We start from the raw sequence: 25,367 nt of genomic DNA on the forward strand, positions 1-25,367 counted from the left end.
TTTATTTGTTTGCCTATTATTGGATTTTCTGAATTAGTTGCTTATATATTACGAATGTAGAAAAATGACTCGAACTTGGATGATTGATGCAAATATGAGTGACCGCAACTATAAGGATGGTTTAGCTGAATTTTATGAAGTCGTTTCGAACAATTTGAAAGGTTCTTCTAGTATTGCATGTCCTTGTGAAAGATGTGGTAATATTAGCTGTATGGCTTTTCCGGACATTAAAATACACCTAGAAAAGTGGAGATTTAGTCGATCCTATACACGTTGGATTTTTCATGGGGAACCATTAGAGGATGAGAATAGCTCTGAAGAAGATGATGTTGAGGTACACGAAAGGCTAACTGATGATCCTGAGTTTGCCGAGTTTTTTGAGTTGGAAGCAGAGAAGTTGAATGTTGGGTCTATAGATAATGAAGAGAATGATGATCAGTCGAATGCTTTTGAAGATGTAGGTGATGACACTATTAATTGGGATGACCTTAACAACATGTATGAGAAGTTGTGTGAGCCTGAAGCACCTCTGTATCCTGGTTGTAAGTTCACAAAAATGTCGGCTGTGGTGAAGTTGTATAATATCAAGGGGGCAAATGGGGTGAGTGAAACGTGTTTCACTAGTTTTTTAGCCTTGATAAAGGAGTTGCTTCCAGATGGTAATGTTCTACCTGTTAAGACATATGAGGCGAAAAAACTAATAAGAGGAGTGGGTATGAAATATGAGAAAATACATGCATGTCCAAATGATTGCATATTGTATCGGAAATTATATCAAAACTTAACCAATTGCCCTAAATGTTTGGAGTGGCGTTATAAGGATAAGGAAGGGATCCCGGCTAAGGTGTTGGGGTATTTTCCAGTGATACCAAGATTCATAAGGATTTATGCGAATCCCGATGATTCAAAAACGTTAACTTGGCATGAAACAGGAAGAATAAATGATGGAAAGCTAAGATACCCGGCATATGGTATGCAATGGAAATCGTTCGACGCTAAGTATCTTGAGTTCGGCAATGAACCTAGAAACTTACGTCTAGCGCTGTCCACTGATGGAATGAACCCACACGGAAACATGAGTAGCCATCATAGTACTTGGCCAGTAGTGTTGGCTATTTATAACTTATCTCCATATGTGTGCATGAAAAGAAAGTATTTGATGTCGTTGTTAATTTCTGGCCCTAAACAACCTGAAAATGATATAGATGTCTATTTGGAACCTCTTCTAGATGATTTGCAAATGATGTGGGATAGTGGGATAGAAGTATTTGATGCATATAAGAACGAAACTTTCAATTTAAGAGCTGAAGAGTCTATCACACCCGAAATACTCGAGGGGGGGGGTGAATTGAGTATTTAAAAATTATGCCTACTTTTTATTTTATATCAAGGTAATTAATTACTTAAAGTTTATTGATTAAACTTTAACTAATTAACTAAATGATTCTGAACGTAATGAAATGACTGAAATGAAAATTGCAAAGACACACGATATTTGAAGTGGTTCAGCTTCACACATCGAAGCCTACGTCCACTATTCTCGATTAATAATCTTAGTACCTTACTCCGGATTACAAAATTATCAACCCAACTCGTATAGTTAACTCTAACTATAACTCGATTTGAATATCACTAGATATTCGATTTTGACTGTCTTAAGTTACTAAGAAATCACATGATTGTTCTTCTAAGTGTTCACACAACTGAACGAGTAAGAAACAATATGAAGTACTATTATCTTATGACGTAACCTTAAGAAAGATAAGCAATTTAAAGAACACGACTTTTCGCAATATTTTCAAAAACAAAACAATAAGACAATTAAGAATTAAACTCAAATATGTTTTGCAAGGATTGTTGTATTTCGAAAAGCTTACTTAACCAAGGAATGATCAAGTGTATTTATAGTAGAAGAGAGAACTAGGGTTTGCACAAAACCCTAGGATGCCGTGAGATAGGCGGCAAGATTTGCAAGAGATAATTCCTTATCTCTTTCCTAATTTAATCCAAGATATTATAGTTTAGGTAAATAAGATAAAAGTGAATCTTATTTGTTTTCTAAAACGATATCTTTAAGATGTTTAGATAAGTAAACAAATAAAATCATATATTATTTAGATAGGAAATATCTTATATAAATATAAGCTAGATTTGATTAGATAGATTACTTATACACAACAACTCACACGCCCCAATGGTTTACAGCTCACGGCCGAAACCCTAGGCCCGTGCTCATCTTGGATAAATATCTCTCTTCTTGGATTGGAGTTAGGTTAAATAGACTAGCAAACCCTAGGTAGCATGACGACCCATAAGTCGTTTTACTAACCAATAGAGATATGCAAGTTATCCATTATAACAACCCATAGATTAACTCTACTATAGATACACATAATTTCGAAATATGTTTAAAAGAATTTTATCCTTTGAAAAATGATTTTAAAACTATTAAAATCGTGCTATTAAAATGCTACCTAAAGTTATAGTAGAAACAGCTATAACTTTAAGTTTGGTAAGTAAAGTTATAGGTGAAATAGCTATAACTTTACCTTCTCAATATTCTTATCTTAAGATACCGTCATTAGATGAAGACCTATACTAACTAATCTTCCTGGAGATCTTCAGTGATAGGATCTTCTCTTTATCTTGACCAAAAGCTCTTCATATTGAGCTTTGTTAAAGACTTGATCTAGCCTTTTGCTTGAGTGATCATCATACTTGAAACTTGTTACAGTTCCTATGACGCTTTAAGAATCTTCAATGTTATAGCTCAAGCTGCTATAACATTACTTGAATGATGCCTCACAAATCTTCAATGTTATAGCTAAGAATGCTATAACATTACTTGCTAACTTGTAAACCTAAATTAATCTAACAAAAACTAAACAAACGATTACGAGCAAGAGTTTATATAAAACAAGGCACACACTTGTCATTATCAAAACTTAATCATATATCTATATGGTCCAACAAATTCCCCCTTTTTGATGATGACAAGTCTCTTAAGATTTGTGACTAAGTGTAAGTTCCCCCTAAACATAATACTATAAAAGTCATAGACACTTGAACGCAAGAACACTCACTTATAAACAAAGTATAGCATCTAAGGACCTTAAGAGATTAAAGGTTCCGACAAGGAGCAATCTTAGGCAAATACTTAAGTCACAAGAATTTTCTTCCCCCTCTTGACATCATCGAAAAGACGAGAAAAGACATAAAATAACTAGAATAATATAAGTCGAGACAAGTATTAAACATGCAAAGAAAGATTATAAAACGAGAAAATAATCTACATAAGCATGTCATATAGAAAATAAGTGTACTACAAACCAAGCTAGTCTAATTGCCAATTGGGCCGAATAAGAAACAAGTTTTTAAGCCATATGGGCCGAATGAAAAGCAAGCCAAAATGGGCCGAATTAGACAATTATTCAAAATATAAATTCTAACAAAAGAAAGGCAAGGAAAGGATGAGGACGGGTTTAAGGGTAGTCACGTTTCACGACATTGGGGTTCACATAACCGGGACGGGTCCTAAACTCAAGAGAGTCAAGACGATCAAAGCATGAACGGACATGGTTAGCTTGTGCCGTGAGACACCGCTCAAAATTAAGCACTTTCAATGACAAGGCTTGGGTAGCCTCGTAAACAACCCGCATATCCTCATGCATAGCCTTCCCTTCACACCATAATGCCCCACCTTGACTAGCTAATTTAGCCAATGAACTAGAATGACGAACACACTCTTTGGCCGCCGTAGCCGCATCCTTAGCCATAGCATCAACCCGAGCTTCTAACCCATGCAAATAAGACAAGACTTCACCAGGATCCAAACCCTTCGAACCCGAAGCCCCATTCTTGTCTTGTCCCAAACCCGAGACCAACTCCGCAACCATCGTATTTTGTGCATCCATTTTCTCACAAATACTTGCCATCAACGATTCCAATTTTTGTTCAACAACCGAGACCACATCCGACGATTTCTCCACCACATTCCCTTTTGCCAAAAACACCAAATCGGGTCCAATGGCACCCATCTTCATCAATTTAAGATGAGTGTCACACATCTCATCTTCCACCTTTACACCACAGCTAGAAATTCAAATCACCCATTTTTGTTCCAAAAGCCGAGAGACCCACATTTCATACGGCAAATCCAAAGTAGTATAAAACTTTTCCTCAGTGACACAAATACTTGTTTGAACGATTTTATGAAACACAAGATGAGGAAGACTAACTTTGGACCCTTCAAGCCACTTAGACATCAACACCATCTCATAACTCGACAATTTATCACGACCACCCCTCCTTGGAACAACCGTGTTCCAAAGGAAATTAAGAAAGAATTTCAATTTTGGGGTAAACGACCCCGCAAGCATGTTACTTGACCCCGTAGCATCAACATCAAATGACTTCTTAATTTTAAGCTTTTCTTCCTCCGTCACATCTCCCCATTCCGCACTCGGATTTATTTCGATCCCAACATTAGGGACCGAAAACAGAGTACAAAAATCGCCAAGGGAGATTTTGACTTCGAAATCATTCACCACCGCATGCAACACGTTATTTTTGACGGAGACGGAAGAATAAAATTGGATTACCTCAATAGGATAGACTAGACCAACAAAAGAACAAACTTTCTTCCATTCTTGAAAATTCAAGAAATCCTTAAAAAATTGCAAAGCTTCGATTTTTCAATACCATTTGTCGGAGTAGAAACGACCATCATGAATACCGTACCGCATAACATAGTTGACACGGGTTCTTTCATCCGCGGTGAGTCGAAGCTTATCAAGCCCCATTGATGTTGCATTCGGCATGTACTCTCGAAACATTGTCCTTTGATCACCTTCTTGAGTAGCTACAACCTCGGTCTCTTCCACCGAATCTTCAAACCCTACGGCCTTATTTTTCCCTTTATGTAACTTTCGTCTTTTCCCTTCTAAGTTAGGATCAACCCGGTTATGATCGAGGTTAGTTGGTTTTTGGTTTGATGAAGGTGAGGGAGTTTTGAGAGGGATATAGGTTTTGTTGCATGATGGTTTGGAGGACCCGGTCCGAGTTGTGGACCGAGTTGAGGGCGAGTAGAAGCGAGTTGAGGGAGGGGTCATGATGATTATAGGATTTTGGAGGTTGAGTGTGTAGAAAAGTCTAAAGGTAAATCTTTTGTTTTTGTGTGTGATTGTGATGGTAGGAGGTGAGTATTTATGGGAGTAGTAAATCAAATATGGTAAGAGAGTTTTAAGGGAAATAGGAAAGTGGAGGTGGCGTGTGGAAGTAGGTAAGTTTTTCCCTTTTTTTTTTATAATTACCATAAGATATACAAGTGGTTAGGGTAGATTTTTTAAGAGAAATAATAAGATATGGTAAGATATGACAAGAGTTATAAAGTTGTGAAGAATTTCGGTTAAGGCAAGAAACTGGAAGCAATTGGTTACGACTTTTGGTTCGTAATAAAACTTAAGATATACATGACTAGAAAATGGAATATTCTCATAATATAATATAACATTTGACATAAATAAACTTGCAACGAAAAATACGGACACAGTCATACAATCTCGTCAAATCTAGTCAGTCATATGGAGAATAATATTTTTGTGACAAGTTTAGTTGCCACCAATTAAACCAATTTCGAACCGTAAAATCTCAAAACGTTCTCTAGCCAATGCTTTGGTAAAAATGTCAGCCCATTGTTTTTCTGTACTACAAAATTCCAGTCTTATGTTGCCCTTATCTACATGATCCCGTAGAAAATGGTGTCTAATGTCTATATGCTTAGTTCGTGAGTGCTGTGCAGGATTTTTAGATATAATTATAGCACTCATGTTGTCACATAAAATAGGTATACACCCTACATTAACACCGTAATCACATAGTTGTTGCTTAAGCCATAAAAGTTGAGAACATACCAGTCCAGCAGCAATGTATTCGGCTTAAGCAGTAGATAATGCAACGGAATTTTGCTTCTTTGACCCCCACGTGATAATACACGGTCCAAAAAACGTGGCTATGCCAGAGGTACTTTTTCTGTCAAGTGAACAACCTGCATAATCTGCATCTGAATACCCTATGAGATCGAAATTGCACTCAAGAGGATACCATAAATATAATTTAGATGTACCAATTAAATACTTCAAGATTCTCTTAACTGCAATCATATGCGATTCTTTAGGGCACGATTGGAATCGAGCACATACGCATACACTAAACATAATATCCGGACGACTTGCAGTTAAATAAAGAAGTGAGCCATTCATACCTCGATAAGCCATCTCATCGACAGACTTACCGTTTTCATCCAAGGTCAACTTCTTCTCAGTGCCCATAGGAGTTGGCTTAGAGTTAGAATTTTCCATACCGAATTTCTTGATTAGCTCCTTGATGTATTTTTGTTGGTGTATCATAATCCCTTCTGAAGTTTGTTGAATCTGGAGTCCAAGGAAGAACTTGAGTTCTCCCATCATGCTCATCTCGAATTCTGAGGTCATTAAATCTGAAAAATACTTGCATAAACGATTATTAGTTGAACCAAAAATAATATCGTCAACGTATATTTGTACAACTAATAGATCGGAATCCTCAGTTTTCAGGAATAGGGTTTTATCGACAGATCCTCTTTTAAAACCACTTTCAAGAAGATATCTTGACAATCTGTCGTACCACGACCTCGGAGCTTGTTTCAAACCATACAGGGCTTTATCTAATTTGAAAACATAGTCTTGCAACTTGCTATTGAGAAATCTTGGGGGTTGTTCGACAAAAACCTCCTCATTCAAATAGCCGTTAAGAAATGTTGTCTTAACGTCCATTTGATAAAGTTTAATTCCTTTTTGAGCAGCAAACACTATTAATAATCTAATAGCCTCAAGTCTGGCTACAGGTTCGAAGGTCTCATCATAGTCAATTCCTTCTTGTTGATTATACCCTTGTACAACCAATCTAGCTTTATTTCGTACAATAACTCCTGTATCGTCCAGCTTGTTCCTAAAAACCCATCTCGTACCGATAAGCGTTCGGTCTTTAGGTCTTGGAACCAAATGCCACACTTTGTTCCGTTCGAACTGTTGAAGCTCTTCTTGCATAGCAACGATCCAATCTGGTTCGGCAAGTGCTTCTTTGATATTTTCCGGCTCAATGGTTGAAAGAAAGGAGTAGAATGATCAAAAGTTGTTAAGTCTTCTTCGAGTTCGAACGCCTTCATTCAAACTTCCTAGGATGGTTTCCATTGGATGGGAATCCTTATATCTCCATTTCTTTGAAACAGGAGGTACATCTTCATCTGAACTAGTTTCATCATCTTCGAATGATCGGGGTTCATGCCTTGTTCCCCCTGAATCCAAGCCTGGGGTTATAACAGAATCAGTTATAACATTGGATTTAGTTCGTTGATTTGGAGTTGAAGTTATAGTTTCATCAGTTATAACTTTATTCTCTAAATTCTTAGATTGAGAAGTGGTTTTAGTATCATCAACTAAACTCTCAGTTCTCTTTCCTTTATCATTCGAAGGGCTTCTTTGTTCATCATTTGTGCCCTCAATTTCTTTATCTTCCTCATCCAATTCTAGAAGTTCATCCCTGGATAGTCGGAAATCAGGTTCGTTCAAATCTTCTTCCTCATCTTGTTCAGCTTTGTCAAACATATTATTCTCATCAAAAGCAACATGGATACTTTCTTCGATTCATAAGGTTCTCTTATTAAAAACCTTATATGCTTTACTATGATTAGAATAACCTACAAACACCGCTTCGTCACTTCTGGGATCGAATTTGCTTAACCTATTTTTGCCATTATTATGGACAAAACATTTACTCCCGAAGCAACGTAGATGTGATATGTTAGGTTTACGTCCCCTAAGAAGCTCATAAGGAGTCTTCTTGTGAATCGGTCTAATCAAAGCTCGATTATGAACATAGCATGCGATTAATAGCTTCACCCGAAATTTCGAGGTAGCCCACTACACAATAACATTGTGCGTGCCATATCCTCCAATGTTCTATTCATACGTTCAACAACATCGTTTTGTTGTGGGGTTCGTGGTGCCGAAAAGTTATGCCCAACACCATTCTCCCTACAATATTCTATAAACGCATGATTATCAAATTCGGTGCCATGATCCGTACGAATGGAAACTAATTTTGAATTATATTTATTTTGGGCAAGCTTCATTAGAACTGCAAATTCTTCGAAAGTCTCATCTTTTGAATTGAGAAAGATTGGCCAAACATATCTTGAATAATCATCAACTAGAACAAAGACATACCTGGATCCACCTCTACTTCTTACCTTCATTGGGCCACAAAGATCCATATGCACGAGTTCTAGTGGTTCCTTGGTACTTACCATCCTCTTGGGTTTGAACGATGATCTCACATGTTTGCAACGAGCACATGAATAACATAAAGTTTCTTGATCGAATTTGACTGAGGGAAGTCCTTCAACCAAATCCCACTTCTTTAGCTTATTCAATGTAGTTGAATTTATATGAGCCAATCTTTTGTGCCAAAGGCATGGATCATCTGTCGTTACTTTCATGCATGTGAATGAATTAGTAGGAATATTATTTAAATCAATCATATAAACATTCCTTCTACGGTGTCCTTCAAGCACAACACTACTCGTTCCTTCAATTATTATTCGACAGGAATCTGAATGAAAAACAACTTTATTTCCTTTGTCGCATAATTGAGAGATACTCAGTAAATTGTGCGTGAGACCACTAACAAGATAAACATCACTAATTTCATGAGAAGAGGATATTCCAACTTTACCAACACCGATGATCTTACCCTTCTTGTTATGACTAAATGTGACCTTACCTCCATCGAAGGGTTCAAGTGAAAGAAATAGATTTACATCTCCAGTCATGTGCCTTGAGCATCCACTATCAAGGTACCATAGGTTATTTTCTTTCACTACAACCTGCAAAATGATTAGATACAGTTTTTAGGTACCCAAGCTAAGTTGGGTCCTTTGACGTTAGTCACTCTAAAAACTAGATCTTTTCTAACCTAGACCCTTTTTATAACTTTTTGTTTTGGAGGAGAATGGGTTTGTTTAGGAGCCGTCTTAGGTTTAGTTGTGGGTTCCTTAGGTTGTGATCTTTCAGGTTGTATTGGAGGAGCTTTGGTGTTGAAGGGTTTTTTAGGTTTAGATGCTTGTTTTGATTTCGTAGCCTTTTTGAAATCAAAACTCATATCGTAGAACCAACGATGATTATTGTTGCGTTCCTCACTTGTACTTGGTTCTGATGGGGTATAATCATTATCCTCGAAAATAGCGTCGGATGCTTTAACAAAGTTGATTCCTTTTCTTAAATCCTGAGCATATTTGACACAATTTTCTTGGATATGTCCAGTATGACCACAGTAATTGCAAATCAAATATTCTGGTAAATTCGTATATTTTCTCCTTCTGAAATCTCGTTCGGAAGGGGTTGATTTGCATTTAGAGTGATCTCTACGACCGTAGAACTCATGTCCTAATCCCATTTTCATGTTATTATCTGATTGTTCAGTTAAGAAATTTAGGACACGTGTGCTACCTTCCCATTTCTCGTGAACTTTTCTAGCATGCAAGAGTAATTCTTTTAAGGACTCTATTTCTTTGTTGCATTTGGAATGGTCTGACTCTACGACTTTGGGAGGATGAGTCTCTTCATAGTTATTACGGAAGTTCTGGAATCTATCATTAAGAACTCGTACCGTCTCGGTATGCGTTCTTTTAGTATTTGAAAGAACGGTTTTAGATTCCTTTAATTGCTGAGTTAGAGATTCGATCTCCTTCTTTTGATCTGAGATCACGGCCTCTCTAGCCGTAGCCTTGGTCTCAAGAAGCTCTTTGACTTTCCTCAATTCTAATGTTATAGCTTCACTAGCTATAACTTTGGCTTGAAGATGCTTAATGTTGAGTTTCAGGTATGAGGTTATAGCTTCATTAGCTATAACTTTAGACTCAAGAGCCTTCTTCTCAGCATTTGTCGTATCTGAAGTTGTAGCCATGTTAGCTGTAACTTTAGATTTGAGCTTTTTGGCCTTTGTTTTAAGGAGATGATTCTCTTCAGCAATATCGAGGATTTGTTCTTTCAAGTCTTTCAATTCCATTTCTTGTTCGTGACACTTATCAAGAGATTGCTCAAAATATTCAATTAAAGCATTCTTAGGTAATTTCTTAACACTCTTCTTAAGTTCAAGATAACTTACCTCTTCTTCTTCTTCTGAATCGGAATCTCCTAGGAAGCAGCAGTAGGAGTCCACACTATCTTTATCATCGTCTGAGAAGAGGTCAAGACTGACGTTGCTTAGACATAGGTTAGCAACTTCTTCTTCTTCTGATGCTTCGTCGTCCTCAGGGTCGAGATCTCCCCAGCATGATGCTATCATCACTTGCTTGAATATCTTCTTGATCTTCTCACGTTTTGCTTTGTCTTTCATTTTCTCCCATGTGGGACAATCCTTAATCATATGACCGGATTCTCCACACTTGAAGCATCCTCTATTAGCAAACGTATTCTTTGACTCGGACATTTTCTTATTAGAGAATTTGTTGTTATTGTTGTTAAACAATTTTGCTTGCTTATTTCTGAAGATGCGTTTGTTGAATCGTTTAGCAAATAACACTGTCTCGTCCTGTATTTCGACATCTTCTTCTTCCTTGGAAGACGCTTGTAAAGCCATGCTTTTAGTGTTACTGGCCTCGGCCTCATCGTCTTCCAAAGACGAGTTCATGAGCCATGAGAGTACCAATAAGTTCTTCATAAGGAAGAGAAGTAAGATCTCTGACTTCTTCCATGACCGTGACCTTGGGACGCCACTTCTTGGTTAAACTCCTAAGTACTTTTCTAGCAATATCCTCGGAGTTAAAAGTTTTACCAAGATTTTTGAGCACATTGACTATAGTAGAAACTCGTGCTGACATGCTATCAAGTGATTCATTCCTTTCCATTCTAAAAAGTTCGTATTTTTGAATCAGCAAGTCAATGCGATATTTCCTTACGGCCGACGTTCCTTCATAGGCCAATTCAAGACCATCCCATAATTCCTTGGTTGAAGTGCAAGAAGAAAAACGATCGAATTCAGTCGATGTCATGCCGTTTTGTAACAGGCTTATCGCTTTCGAGTTTTTTTCAGCCTTCTTGTAATCAGCCTCAACATAGTCTTCTTCTTTTTTCTCATAGGTAGTGCCTTCCGAAGATGCGACCAAAATTTTATGTGGTCCGTTCTTTATAATCGTCTAGCACTCCCAATCATGTCCTTTTATGTAGTGTGTCATCATGTTTTTCCAAAGTCCATAATTCTTCCCATCAAAGACGGGACACTTAAGATACTTGGAATCCATTTCACACGTGTAAGGCAGCGGAATAAGAATAAAATAAAAAGATAAAAAGATAGATGGATCTAGCCTCTTTGCGGTTAGGCAATCAAGAACACGAGGCTCTGATACCAATTGAAGAGTCTATCACACCCGAAATACTCGAGAGGGTGGGGGGGGGGGGGGTGAATTGAGTATTTAAAAATTATGCCTACTTTTTATTTTATATCAAGGTAATTAATTACTTAAAGTTTATTGATTAATTACTTAAAGTTTATTGATTAAACTTTAACTAATTAACTAAATGATTATGAACGTAATGAAATGAATGAAATGAAAATTGCAAAGACACACGATATTTGAAGTGGTTCAGCTTCACACGTCGAAACCTACGTCCACTATTCTCGATTAATAATCTTAGTACCTTACTCCGGATTACAAAATTATCAACCCAACTCGTATAGTTAACTCTAACTATAACTCGATTTGAATATCACTAGATATTCGATTTTGACTGTCTTAAGTTACTAAGAAAGCACTTGATTGTTTTTCTAAGTGTTCACACAACTGAACGAGTAAGAAACAATATGAAGTACTATTATCTTATGACGTAACCTTAAGAAAGATAAGCAATTTAAAGAGCACGACTTTTCGCAATATTTTCAAAAACAAAACAATAAGACAATTAAGAATTAAACTCAAATATGTTTTGCAAGGATTGTTGTATTTCGAAAAGCTTACTTAACCAAGGAATGATCAAGTGTATTTATAGTAGAAGAGAGAACTAGGGTTTGCACGAAACCCTAGGATGCCGTGAGATAGGCGGCAAGATTTGCAAGAGATAATTCCTTATCTCTTTCCTAATTTAATCCAAGATATTATAGTTTAGGTAAATAAGATAAAAGTGAATCTTATTTGTTTTCTAAAACTATATCTTTAAGATGTTTAGATAAGTAAACAAATCAAATCATATATTATTAAGATAAGAAAATATCTTATATAAATATAAGCTAGATTTGATTAGATAGATTACTTATACACAACAACTCACACTCCTCAACGGTTTACAGCTCACGGCCGAAACCCTAGGCTCGTGCTCATCTTGGATAAATATCTCTCTTCTTGGATTGGAGTTAGGTTAAATAGACTAGCAAACCCTAGGTAGCATGACGACCCATAAGTCGTTTTACTAACCAATAGAGATATGCAAGTTATCCATTATAACAACTCATAGATTAACTCTACTATAGATACACATGATTTCGAAATATGTTAAAAAGAATTTTATCCTTTGAAAAATGATTTTAAAACTATTAAAATCGTGCTATTAAAATGCTACCTAAAGTTATAGTATAAACAGCTATAACTTTAAGTTTGGTAAGTAAACTTATAGGTGAAATAGCTATTTAAACATGGTAAGCAAACATGTGATGAAAACAATTGTACAATATTATTATCAACCTATTTAAACATGTTATATATTTGATTTTCCATGGCTCCCCTAGCCTTTAGACTAGGAAATTTAGCTACTCATATTAAAATGTAAATTGCAAACTAAATTATAAGAAATGCTAAACATGGTTGTATAATTTATATAGATTAGGTAATATAACATGTAAAAGAAATAATGCTAATGTAAGATAAATAAAGTACTTAATTATAAACTAAAGCAGTAATGTAAAACTGCAAACTTAGAATTAGAAATATCTTAATGGAAGAGAACTTATATGGAAGAACAAATAATAATAACCAAATGCTTTAATATCAAATGCTTGAACAATAACTTGTAGTACAAAATGTTGAAAGATTGAACTAAAGGAATGCTTAACAATTTTGTAAACTAAAATGAGAAAACTAATGAGAGAAATATAATGCTTAAGGCTATTGTAAGTAAATTGAGACGTGAAAATGAGATGCCCTAAGCCTTGGAATTTATTTAAAGGAGAGGAAGAGGAAACGTAAGCATTCATGAAGCATGCAGCCCCGATCGGGGTTGGGTGGCCCCGATCGGGGTCGTGTGTTTTTCCTCCATTTCCAATAAATCCCATCTTAAATAGCAAGAGTATCTTATGTGGGTGATTAATTAGCGATTAATCACCCAGTTTAAGACCTCATCTCTTGGCATCCTAGGTAGCTTGGAATCCTACTCTTTCCTCTTTGATTTGGACTTGAACATTGGGCTTGACTTCAATTGTTGACTTCTCTTGCATTTTTATTTTGATCCAACATTTCCCTCATGCAAACCCATGAAACTTGAAATACAAAGTCCATGCAACATCCAATTCTTAGTCCATTTGGTCTTCTTTCCACTTAGCTTGCAATTTCTAGCAACCTTGTAGTATTTTAGCTCCAAAAAGCTTATTTCCTACAAAGTATGTCAAAACATCCAAAACAACTAGAAATGCAAATATTAGCTATAAAACACTTAAGATAAGTGCTAAAGACATGTAAAATCAAGCTAATATATAGGGTTAAAATGTATAAAATAGGCATTTATCACGACTACCTGAAAACAGGGTTTTCTTTCCAAAGGTCCAGTTGTAACGGTTAGGGTGATAAGCCTCGCGACCTTACGACGAGTACCGTCATAAGCGCGTACCCCTTGATTGTTTGGGACCAAATCAGCTTCTTTGATATCTAGTTTGTGAGCTGTTTTGAGGGGAATGACATTAACCACAGATCCGTCATCCACAAGGACCATAGGCACATTCTTTTTGAGGCATTGTACGGTGATGTATAGGGCCAGGTTATGGTTGGCTCCGAAGGGAGGGATATCCTCATCAGAGAAGATGACCGGGTTGTTCAGGTCGGGGACATCCTGATGTGAATACGGTGCGAAGCTTCAAATAAAAATTCTACCGGAAAATACCGTATCACGAAATGCAAAAAAAAAATAAAAAAAACGGAGGGGAAGCTTGGGCACACGGTCAAGCTTGGGAAAAAGGAGAAAAGAAAAGATCAATGCACCATCATTAATCCTTTCCTAGTTAATTGTATTAGTTTATAGTTTTTGTTGTAGTTTTAATTTTCCATAAGCTTTTAAATAAATTTGTAGAAAACTAGGATAGAATAAATTAGCCTTGGAATTATGGGTCAAAGAAGGCATTAAAGCCCTCTTGGTGAACCGTGTAGAGAGGCTATATAAGGCCCCTTTGGTTTGTTTTATTTTTCATATGTTGTTTTATAAAAATCGAGTTAATTCTCTAAAATCTTGTCTTGGTTATTTGTGTCGTTACACAAGTACTTTGGCTTAAGAGGTCGAAACGCGTATTTCGAACCTTGCTTAAACGAGGGACGTGCTCCTTAGTTTGAGTCGAGTTATTCGACGAGTATCGGATAATTCAAATATTGGCGTGGTTATAGGTCTAACCGCGACAAATATCCTTTCTTTTCCCCTTATTTTCAAAAAGCTAAAAAAATACAAAATTCAAAATGTCGAGTCAAAATCACGAGTCTTCCGCTTCCGCGAAATTCACATCACATCCCTATAGCATTCATTAATCTCTTATTAGACATCTTTAATAACTTCTTAACACACAATTGTTTCTCTTCCAAACGATAGCACAGATCATTAGTTCTCCTTGAGAATTCATGACGGTTCCTAAAGGCTTACCAATGACTCTCATATGGATTAGTATGTTATCGACTTATCATGCTGCAAGCATGTAATTCATCTAGGACATTTGCATCATGGCATACATGATTATACTAATGGCGGAAACATTTGCAATCAATTCATGTAGACAACAGTTCTTAGGTTCGGTAAATAACCATGACTCTATCATGGTAATTCTATATTCATCGACATAAATAACCTACTTAACTGGTTTATTTCTTTAAGATGAAGGATCATTATCAACATAAGATACCTATCTAAGTGCCAATCCAACATCCCATGTTTTAATAGATTCACATGATGTCCAATATCATCCAGAATTGAAAACCTAAATACTTTCTTTATAAAAGACAGTATATGCTCAACCTCTTTTGGATCAACTATTTACAACCTCGATCTCCTTTTCAACCAAAAGGCACGAGACATCTTGCTTTGAATACAAGATACGCATATACCATAAGATCTAATGGTTTCAAGAGTACTCGATAACTCTTTGCGTTCATCATTCCAGAATCTAAGGTTTAATCTTAGGTTACCAATTTGAGTCTTGCATCATCTTCATGATATATCATTCGAGTTTGGTTTAGAATATAATCACCTTGATAATGGGCTAGCCATACATCAAAACATGGTGTATAAGGTCACAAAAATGAAACCTCTTTTGTATCTTAACAAGTTTATATTCTTATTTGGAGTTTATGCACTTAATAGAGATAATTAAGTACAACTTTAAACTCAAAAACTAGATTGAGTACACAATGACTCTATCTCTCAACATCATGGTTTCTAGTCATCATATTCTAATCATCCTATGTATCAAATACAATGATGAAAACCACCACCGGTTTCTAATATTGACGAAGTAGTATTAGCAAAATTTATGTCAATCAAATAAACATTTAAAGAAGAAGGTCCCATTAGATGTCCCACAACTAACTTGTTGATTCTTCAATAATTTGGGGTAGTTTCCTTTCTAGTGTCCAACATTTAAGACAATTGAAACTTTATCGGTCGGGATTGATAGATTTAGTATCGTTATTCTCAATAACTTTACTTTTAACATTTCCTTGTATCAATTCCATTCTAATTTTACTTCTTTAAAACCTTATCATTTTCTTAACAGTTTAAGAGAATGCTCCCACTCATTTCGACGAGTCTTTGCTTAGAGAAGCAAAAATTAATTTCATGAAGACTACTCTTCATTCGTTAGTTTAGTCTTAAAACTTTCATTGAAGTGGTTGCGGTATTTTGGTTAATTTTGATTTCAAACAAATCTAGTTACCAAAATGATTTATCGTTTCAAAGTACTTAACTCAATTTAGCATATGAGAACCAATTCATTGTAAGTAGACATGTTAGTCAAGGATCAAAAACCCTTTTGATCACGAATAACTTTTATCTATACTCTTCACAAGAGATCCTTACAATGGATAATACGAGGTTTTTAGAAGAAAAATTCAAATTTTATCTTTAGTTACGATGTTTTAATGGAGATTTAAACTAAAATCGAAATGATATTGTATATGAATTGTGGTAAAGAAAAAAGAACAATATGATAACGAAATAGTGTAAAACTTAACATTCATCGTTTTATTAATACTTGTAAATATAATAAGTAAAGCATTTACATAGTGACCTCTACCCAACTATGATAAATGATTCCAAGATCCAAATTCATATTAACTTGGGGCACGGTGTGCCGAAATACCCTTTATTAACATAAAACGGTGGATTAACTTTTAATCGATTCTACTTTTAGAACTCTTGGTCGATAAAATTACATTAATATTTATCTCTAGCCCGAAACACATCCGGAAATCGTCGTGAATACTTTCGTTGAGTTCAACCCAAATTTCGAATAAATGTGTCCATGATCCAACCTCATATCAACTTAGGGCACGGTGTGCCGAAATACCCTTCATTAACCTAAATTCGGTGGATAGACATTTATCACCCACTTCCCCTACGTAACAAGGTTTGTACCCCGGTGTGGCCGAGTGCACTCCCTCACGAAATAGGTTTTTATGGTTTCTACTTTATGGTAAGGCTAAGTCTTAATTGTTTATTTAAGCGAGAGGTCATGTCAATTTATTATCTATCACGTTTTAAGTGAACTAAACTGGTGAACTACGATAATTGTAATTGACACGGTCGATATACTCGATTAAAATGATAATGCATGTTTTAGTTATGGCGATTTAGCGATGTATGCGACATATAAATAAAATGCAAAGCATAAATTAAATCCTAGTATGGTCTTCCTAAAATAGAAAATCTAATTAACTATTACATATTCGGAAACCAACTCCATTGGTCCCTTGAGCTTCGGTTTTGGCACGCATCTCGAGGTAACACCGTCTTTATGTATCGCCTTCTTGAGTGGCACCGTCTTCAAGGAACTCCGGAATAAATAAATTACAAAACAAATTACATAATTTCCTATTATACATTTATAATTAAAATAAAATAAATCTATTAAATTACAAAACGGTGATACGAGATCACAATAAATTACAGCCGAATCGATATTCCCGTACATTTCGGGTTATATCAATTAAAAACTAAGGCCATACTAAGTAAAATTACATAATTCAAAATTACATAAAATAAAATTATGACAATCATAAATAAAATGCAGCATTATAATATGTATGAACATGCCCAATTTTATGCTAAATCGCCTTTAACGAGCCAATATCGTATATTAAATGGTTTTTACGGATTTGCGTGATTCAACCTTTTAAAATCACAATAAATTACATAAAATCATATTTATGCACAAGTTAATTACCCTAACCAACTTAGGACTCAAAATTAGTCTCCACTAACATATTGACAATAATTAACTTATATTTCTTAAAATTGTTCATTAATGGACTCAAAATTACAATAAAATGCCATAAACTTCAAATAAATCACAAAAATTTCAAATAAATTTGAAATTTGAAATTTTAAACTCATGAACATTCTATAAAAATACCATGACACTCATAATGTTCAAAAACTTAGGTTAAAAATTTCGAAATTTATCGGAAAAAAAACAATGTTGCGGTTTATCGGATTTATCAATAATAACCATAAAATATGAGAAAAATTATATTTATCAACTTTTCAATTTTAGATCTGAAATAGGTAATAAAATGCAACATGTGACGTTTTTCCTTAGTCATGAAGTACGTTTTAGCAATTATTCACTAATTAAAGTCACTATTTATGCTATTTTTCATCAAAAATTCATAAATCATGCATAAAGACTTCATCATAGCCTATTATTTTACACACATCTTTTAAAATTTCATGTGACAACATACAAAATTTCTATGACCAGATTCGAAATATTTCTCATATTAACCTATTTTTTTATTTAAATTCGATTTTTATCATGAAAAATCCATATTTCGAGCATAAGAACTCCAAAAATTATGAAAAATTACAGGTCATCTAAAAATAATATATGTGAAAACATATCCAAAAACCACTGAAAAATTCGAATTTTAGCTAATTTTAGTCCGAAAATGACATTTTTATCATAAAATCACATTTTAATGCCATTATTATATAAAATGAACAATAAAAATCCATAAATCAACCAAAATATCCTAAATACATTTTAGGATCATAAACTTTAACATGCATAATTGATTTCGTGATATATCATAATAAGCACAAATTTATAAGTTTTATATGTTAATCGTATAACTCGGAAAAACTATAACCGATATGCATGCAAACAACCTAAGGCTCTTGATACCGCTTGTTAGAAATCTATATCTCATTATTTAACATATTCATATATGTTACAACTAATTTAGTCATAAAATTAATTTACAAATCTTATGCATGCAAACTAAATTAAAAGAGAAGAAATCATCAACTCTTACTAAGATAATTTCGGCTTTATGGACACCAACAAGATCTCCTTCTTGTTAGTTCTTGAGCTTTCCAATAATGGATGAACATAGATTCAAGTATAGAATCTCTCCCAAAAGTGAATACCCAAGGAATACTTCTTAAAGACTAAAATAATATGATCTAGTATTAGGATTAGTCTTACTTAAAATTTGACACAAAATATTTATTTGTTCTCTTGAAATATTTCGGTCCAAGAGGAGGAGATTTTGTGGTTTTTATTTCTCTAGAATTTTCACAAATTGTAGAGAGTATATAATTTTCTTACTCTAGAAAAATTATAATCTTGAATGAATGAATGAATCATCAAAGAGAAAACTCCTCTTCTTTTCTTTTTGTTTTGGCCGAAAAAGAGGCTTGGGTAGGTTGCCCAATATTTTTTCATTTTTGCTCTTCACAAGAGACTAGGCATGCAAGCCTACAACCTAGGGTTATGATTGTGTCTTCATTTAAAATAAACAACACAAAATAAACTATATTCCCACCCTTATTTTCGGTTTTATGCATAAAATGGAGAATCCATTTTATTGTCATTTGTCAAATTGTGACATATGTGACATGTTATTTGACATGTGAATTTATAATGTATTTTTAACATATTAAAAATCAACATACTCATAAAGTTTGTCATTTACAAAATCAACTAGTAATTCGTAATTACTTGTACCAAAACGGTTTATCAAATTATAAATTACAACGTCTTGTATTTATAATAAATTATTCATTCAATTTCAATTCCAAATTGTTTCGTAAACAATAATTTTATCTAAATAATAAAACAATTCAATTACTTAGACCGTATCTAATATAATCGAATTACAATAAGACACGTTAATTATACTCACAAAATCATCCGTCAATTTTAAGCAATTTAATTAACTCGTATCGGCATACGATTAATTAAATAATCAATTAAGAGTATTTCCCTATAGGTATGACCTAAGAGAATCAACTGATCACCACCGTCTCACGACAGTAATGTCAAACTCTAGTCAGCCAATCATTACCGATATGTGTGGACCATTGACTGTAAAATTATTACATCCCACATGTATTCTAAAATGAGATTTAAACATGTGATCATCATGATCGACAGTTGTGATCGCATTATTGTCGGAGGACACATATTCCAACAATCCTACCTTATAGTTCATCCTTGAAAATGCATCCAACAACTAGTCAGGCAAGACTCTGGGGCGAACCCTACAAGTAATAACCATATTCTATCACTAGACTACCCCAAAACCTACTGAAAGACAACAACGAAACAACGACTTACCTTGAGACGCGGACCAAAGTCGATAGCGATGACATCCTGACTCGAAGACTCCAAGCATGAACCATTCCCCCTTCTTGGGTTAGTGTCTAGGCTAGATGAGAGAGTATAGAGAGGTGGGTGATAGGGAGGAGAGAGAGATATTAGGGTTAGAAAGATACTGAACCATCGAAAATGAAATAAGTTTTACAAACATGCGTTTTATAATAATGCGTCAACAGCGGCGATACTCGGTCGACTACTTTCATACTCGGCCGAGTATGCCATACTCTATCGAGTGTTACCACTACTCGGTCGAGTAGTCCCTACTAGGTCGAGTAAACATATACGTAGGTCCTCTATCCTCTCTCCCATCACTTCCTACGGGTCTTCTCTGGTCAAACGGTCGGCCAAGGGGTCTTTAAACAGGGCGGGTATTATAGATTGTAGACCCGTAAGATAGGACTACCACGCATTAGAACAAGTGCACCTGTTGACAAACCCGTTTCCTGCGCCACTGTACCAGATGTGAATTCCATAGACGACATGAATGAAACTAGTAAATTACTAAAATATATTTACGCCTTACAGCTCACTGTGCCCATTAAAAGTGCCCATTAATTTTTAACGAAAAACACTAGCTGCTTTAGAGAGCGCCACCGCCCCTACGTATGGCCAACCTCCTTCCTCACCGACCAGGAAGAAGGCTACAAGTACGCCTTTCTTTATTTATTCCGTTCCCTTTTATGCCAAATACTTAGTGAAGACTGTTGTATCTTAATCCATTTCACTCACCGTGCTTTTTGTATGTTGCTTAAATTACACAGGCATTCGCCACAAGGGCACTACTACAATTATGGGCTAAGAGGACGGTTCAAAACCGTCCTTATTACTTAAACAAACCGTCCTTAATTCACCCGTCCTCGTTGCTTAAGAGGACGGTTAAAATAAAGTCAAACCGTCTTCGTTGGTTTTTAAAAGCAGGACGGTTGTCTATTCGCACCGTCTTCTTTTTATTTTCTAAGAGGACGGATGCACGTCATAACCGTCTTGTTTTGGATAAATGGCGCGCACAATTTTTTCGCCAGCTTCATGACGCTTTGTCAAGGAACCGTCTTCTACACATTTTTACGCCAATTTTTGAAATCAATTTCACGCCAATTTCCGAATTTTTGCGCCAATTTTTAAAATCAATTTCGCGCCAATTTTTGAAATCAATTTTGCGCTAATTTACAAATATAGCGTACAAAATATTGAGACGCATCCATACGCTTTCACACAACCATATTTTTAAACAGGAAATTGTTTCATCCATACCCTATACGAAAATAGTCGTATAGCTTAAATATTATATCCGGCTACATTTCAAAAAAATCCAGCAAATTTTACACTTATACTCTAAAATCCAACCAAACAAAACCAAATAAGTGTGAACCTCCAAAATACAAGCTACCGACAATTGATTTTTGAACACAAGCACTAACACGAGTTTCTCCGTCCACAAACCATCACATAAACTATCCGATCAACCTAATTACTTTAGACGTTATCATCAAATACTTGCGCCTTGAACTCCAATGCATATTTAGCCCAAATATCCCGCACCTCATCAATTTTCTCAATCGAGGAGTATGTCTTTGGAGCTTTAATCATGAACTACATACAAAGTAACCAAAAAACACAATTACAATTATTTACATACCAACATGTTTAATTTAAATAAAATGAAGTAAATATTGAAACAAAATAAACAAATAAAAGGACGTACATTTGGAATAATATTAATATATCGTCGTTTAATGATCTCCAACATATATCGGCATACATAAAATCCACATAAAACGGACCCAAAGGGCTGTGTAGGACACTAAAATCGAAATTATGTGAACTACAACATATATACAATAAGCCCACAACAATAAAACATAGACTATATAATTTAGGAGATAAAAGTATTACTTCCTCCATTCAACTCCATTCTACCACTTTCCTTTTTCACGTTTGTCAACGCGTGTTTTACGCGCTAAATATCGTTAGCTACGTATTTGCAAAAATTATAAAAGTTAGATATTTTTAATGTACTCGTAAAGACTAATCAAACAAGATCCAAATTGAAATTGAATACTCACCCGTGAATAGTGTACGAAAATGAAATTTGTAGAGTAGAGTTGAATGGAGGAAGTATTTGTTAAAGGGGTACCTTTATAAGTTTCCATTCAAGCTGTTTTTGTCGGTGACACCCGAAAACTGGATCCATAGAGTTTAGCTGTTTTTGTTGGTGACACCTGAAAAATTAAAACTTACCACCATGTATTCTCCTTATTTAACAGCTTACCACCATGTATTTTGATTTTTAAAACTTACCACCAACTTTCACCGTATATATCCGAATTCCCACCGTATTTTATTTCCGACCTTCATTTTTTTTAATCCCCAACTTATTTCCGAATTCGGATATATTACATGGCCCACCTATTTTTTCCCTCTTTACCCTTACTTTTTCCACCTTTTTTCTTAAATACTCCATTTTTCCCTATATTACCTTTGGTGCGGATCGGAGGGAGTATTAGAATAGGTGGACCGGTTACATGCTAAACGAGTAACCCTTCATTTTCTTTTCTATTGGCATCTAATCATGCTCTCCATTGAAAACAAAAGTAGTTCATCTGAACATGAAACTAATCAATTGGGATCGCTTAACCAAGAAATTGAAAATGAGTTTTAGATACTCATTGAAAGCAAATAATCAAGTTACATGCAAGAAATTCTCCATCTTTTTGTATTCCACATAACAAGGATTACTCAATCTTGAACAATTAGATTTTTGAAGATGATCAAATGACGAAACTGAAGACAATGAAGATGATGACACCACTTGTCCAGTTATCAAATTGTCAATGGAAGAAAAAAAATCAAGATTAGCCTGGTTCAAATGGCAATGATGGATCTAATTTGGTACTTAAGGAAGGGCCATTGAATGAACTTTCCACACCAATAAGTGAATCCTCTATGAGTGCAACATCTCTGAAGATATTTCAATTGCGGAATTCTCGTATTAGGATGACCAAACTAAGCATATCAAATCATAATAATTGACAAAGTCAAACTCTAAAGGATACAATTCTTCTGGTCAACTTTTGGAAATACCAAGTTTTAGAAATTATTCTACACTACGTGCTAATATACACAAAAAGAATACTAGGGCCCCTATTACATACAATCTGAAGATAGGGTAGGATTTTTGAGTAGTGAATGTTGTGGTTTATAGGTGAGCGCTATATTTGAGAAAGAATTGAGGGGAAAAAAAAAATCAGAAGAGATACTGAACAATTGAAATGGAAGAGAGAAAATTTCAGATAACAGTATTACAGGAAAGTTTAAAGGGGGTAAAAGATGAAGATGAAGCCACTGGTTACCTCTATACAAAACTGAATTTCCAACTGAATTGCTTTAGTTTCGACGATGTACCTCTTTGAACCGGACAATATTTTGGATGCCTTAGAGCCCTGTGATTGACGATATCCCTTTGAACTTTTTCATCAATCTGAAACAACAGGTTTTCGTATTGGTTACCTCTATACAAAACCAAATACACAAAAAGGCGATAAAAGAATGATCTACTAGAGAATGTGATTAATCTCCGATTCATTCAGCTAGCCTTGTGTGAGACGGTCTCATCTAAACTACGTCTGTATTGCATAATACATGATCGATGACAGTTTTTCGACAATGCAATGAATTTATATCTGCAATTGCATTTTTTTTATTTTTTTCCGCTTAAAAACATTGGAGGATGCTGATTATGATTATTAAAGCGGAAAATCCATGTAGCCAGAACAACCATTAAATAACCATGAATTCCTCACGTTTCGAATCTCATCATACAACTGAATTTCCAACACTACCCAAGGCACATTAGGACAATTTTCCATTGTAAGGGCCGGTCTCATGATAATCTAACGTATAAAACTGTCTTACGAAAGAGATGCAGTAAGAAAACTTGATAAATTTAGCAAGATCAACAATGACACAGATAAGCACAAGCGGATTAAGGGGTGGGGATAGCAATATGTACGGAAAAACGGAGCAGCAAAATAAGTTAAATAAACGAATTAACAGGAATTAAATGAAGAATATGATATGCAGAATTGATTTCATTGTTCAATTATGGTATTTACTAAATCAATTTGTACTAAATAAACGATTTATAACAAATGAAAAATATGACAATTGACACATACCTCGGTAAGGAGATGAACGACAGGCGGTGAATGGCGGTACGGTGTTGGCGTTAGGGCGATGATGAAGGAGGATCTGGTGGTGGTCGTTTGCGAGGCACTGGTGGTAGCGTTAGACGGTGATGATGGGGGTTTATGGTTTAGGGTATGAGTGCGTGTATTGTTGGGTTTGAATATGGAGTAAAATGAAGATAGTGGGGAATTTGGATCATCAAAATAAAAAAAATAAGAAGACGGTCTAGTAAATAACCGCCTTGTATTTTAATAAGAAGACGGTTTTATTGACCAACCGTCTTGTTACTTTTACAATGAGGACGGGTATTCTTATTAAGCGTCCTAAGTATGTAATCACAAATGGCACCAAATTTATTGACTGATATAAGACGGTTCCGCACCCAACCGTACTCTATGGGGCGTCTTCTTAGAGGATAATTGTAGTAGTGGGGGCTCAGTTATCGCCAGATAGGCCACCCACGCAAGGCTACACTTCCTGCAGACTCACAACATTGTCTCACAGAGATCGCCCCCGAAACAACAGAAGTTTTACGCCCTCAAAACAACCCGTGAGGTATAATCTTCTACAATGACCTCCCTTAGTAACCGAGTCACTGAGCAACTATAACGACAAAATTGGTTTTAATTTATTATTATGGAAAAAACAGGACCCGTAACTCCATTTTTGGACAGCACATCGACATCTTGCATCTCAACTACAAGTGTGTAAATTTCTCTGTACTACCTCCTATTCTACTGTGCCTATGGGAACAGCGTGACTTCTACCTGTAACATTAACTCAATTAAAGACTTTTCTTCATAAATTTAAACATAAACCATAAAACCAACATTACTTCCTACTAAACTTATGAGTTAAGCGTTCATCTGTTTCTCCTTAGTCATAGAAAACTGTCCAAGCTTAAACGTGTTCAGCGTCACCACCTACCGAACAAGGGACTCTGTATATTAACTCCATCAAATTAACGGGGAAATATTTAAAAGAACGGTGCTTCAGAGCTCCAACTGAACTTTGTGAGCTCTGCG

The 25,367-nt window shown here is 35.2% G+C and overlaps 1 long non-coding RNA gene across 1 annotated transcript; it reads right to left on the reverse strand.

The window, feature by feature from the left end:
- Positions 1 to 21,432: 21,432 nt before the first annotated feature.
- On the reverse strand, positions 21,433 to 25,137 carry LOC141605961 (uncharacterized). Its single transcript, XR_012526540.1, has 3 exons — positions 24,333 to 25,137; positions 23,508 to 23,635; positions 21,433 to 21,747 (listed from the first exon to the last, which is right to left on the reverse strand). It is a non-coding gene; the product is annotated as an uncharacterized LOC141605961 (long non-coding RNA).
- Positions 25,138 to 25,367: the final 230 nt, after the last annotated feature.

Source organism: Silene latifolia, chromosome 10, assembly GCF_048544455.1.
Source record: "Silene latifolia isolate original U9 population chromosome 10, ASM4854445v1, whole genome shotgun sequence".
NCBI classification, from domain to species: Eukaryota; Viridiplantae; Streptophyta; class Magnoliopsida; order Caryophyllales; family Caryophyllaceae; genus Silene; species Silene latifolia.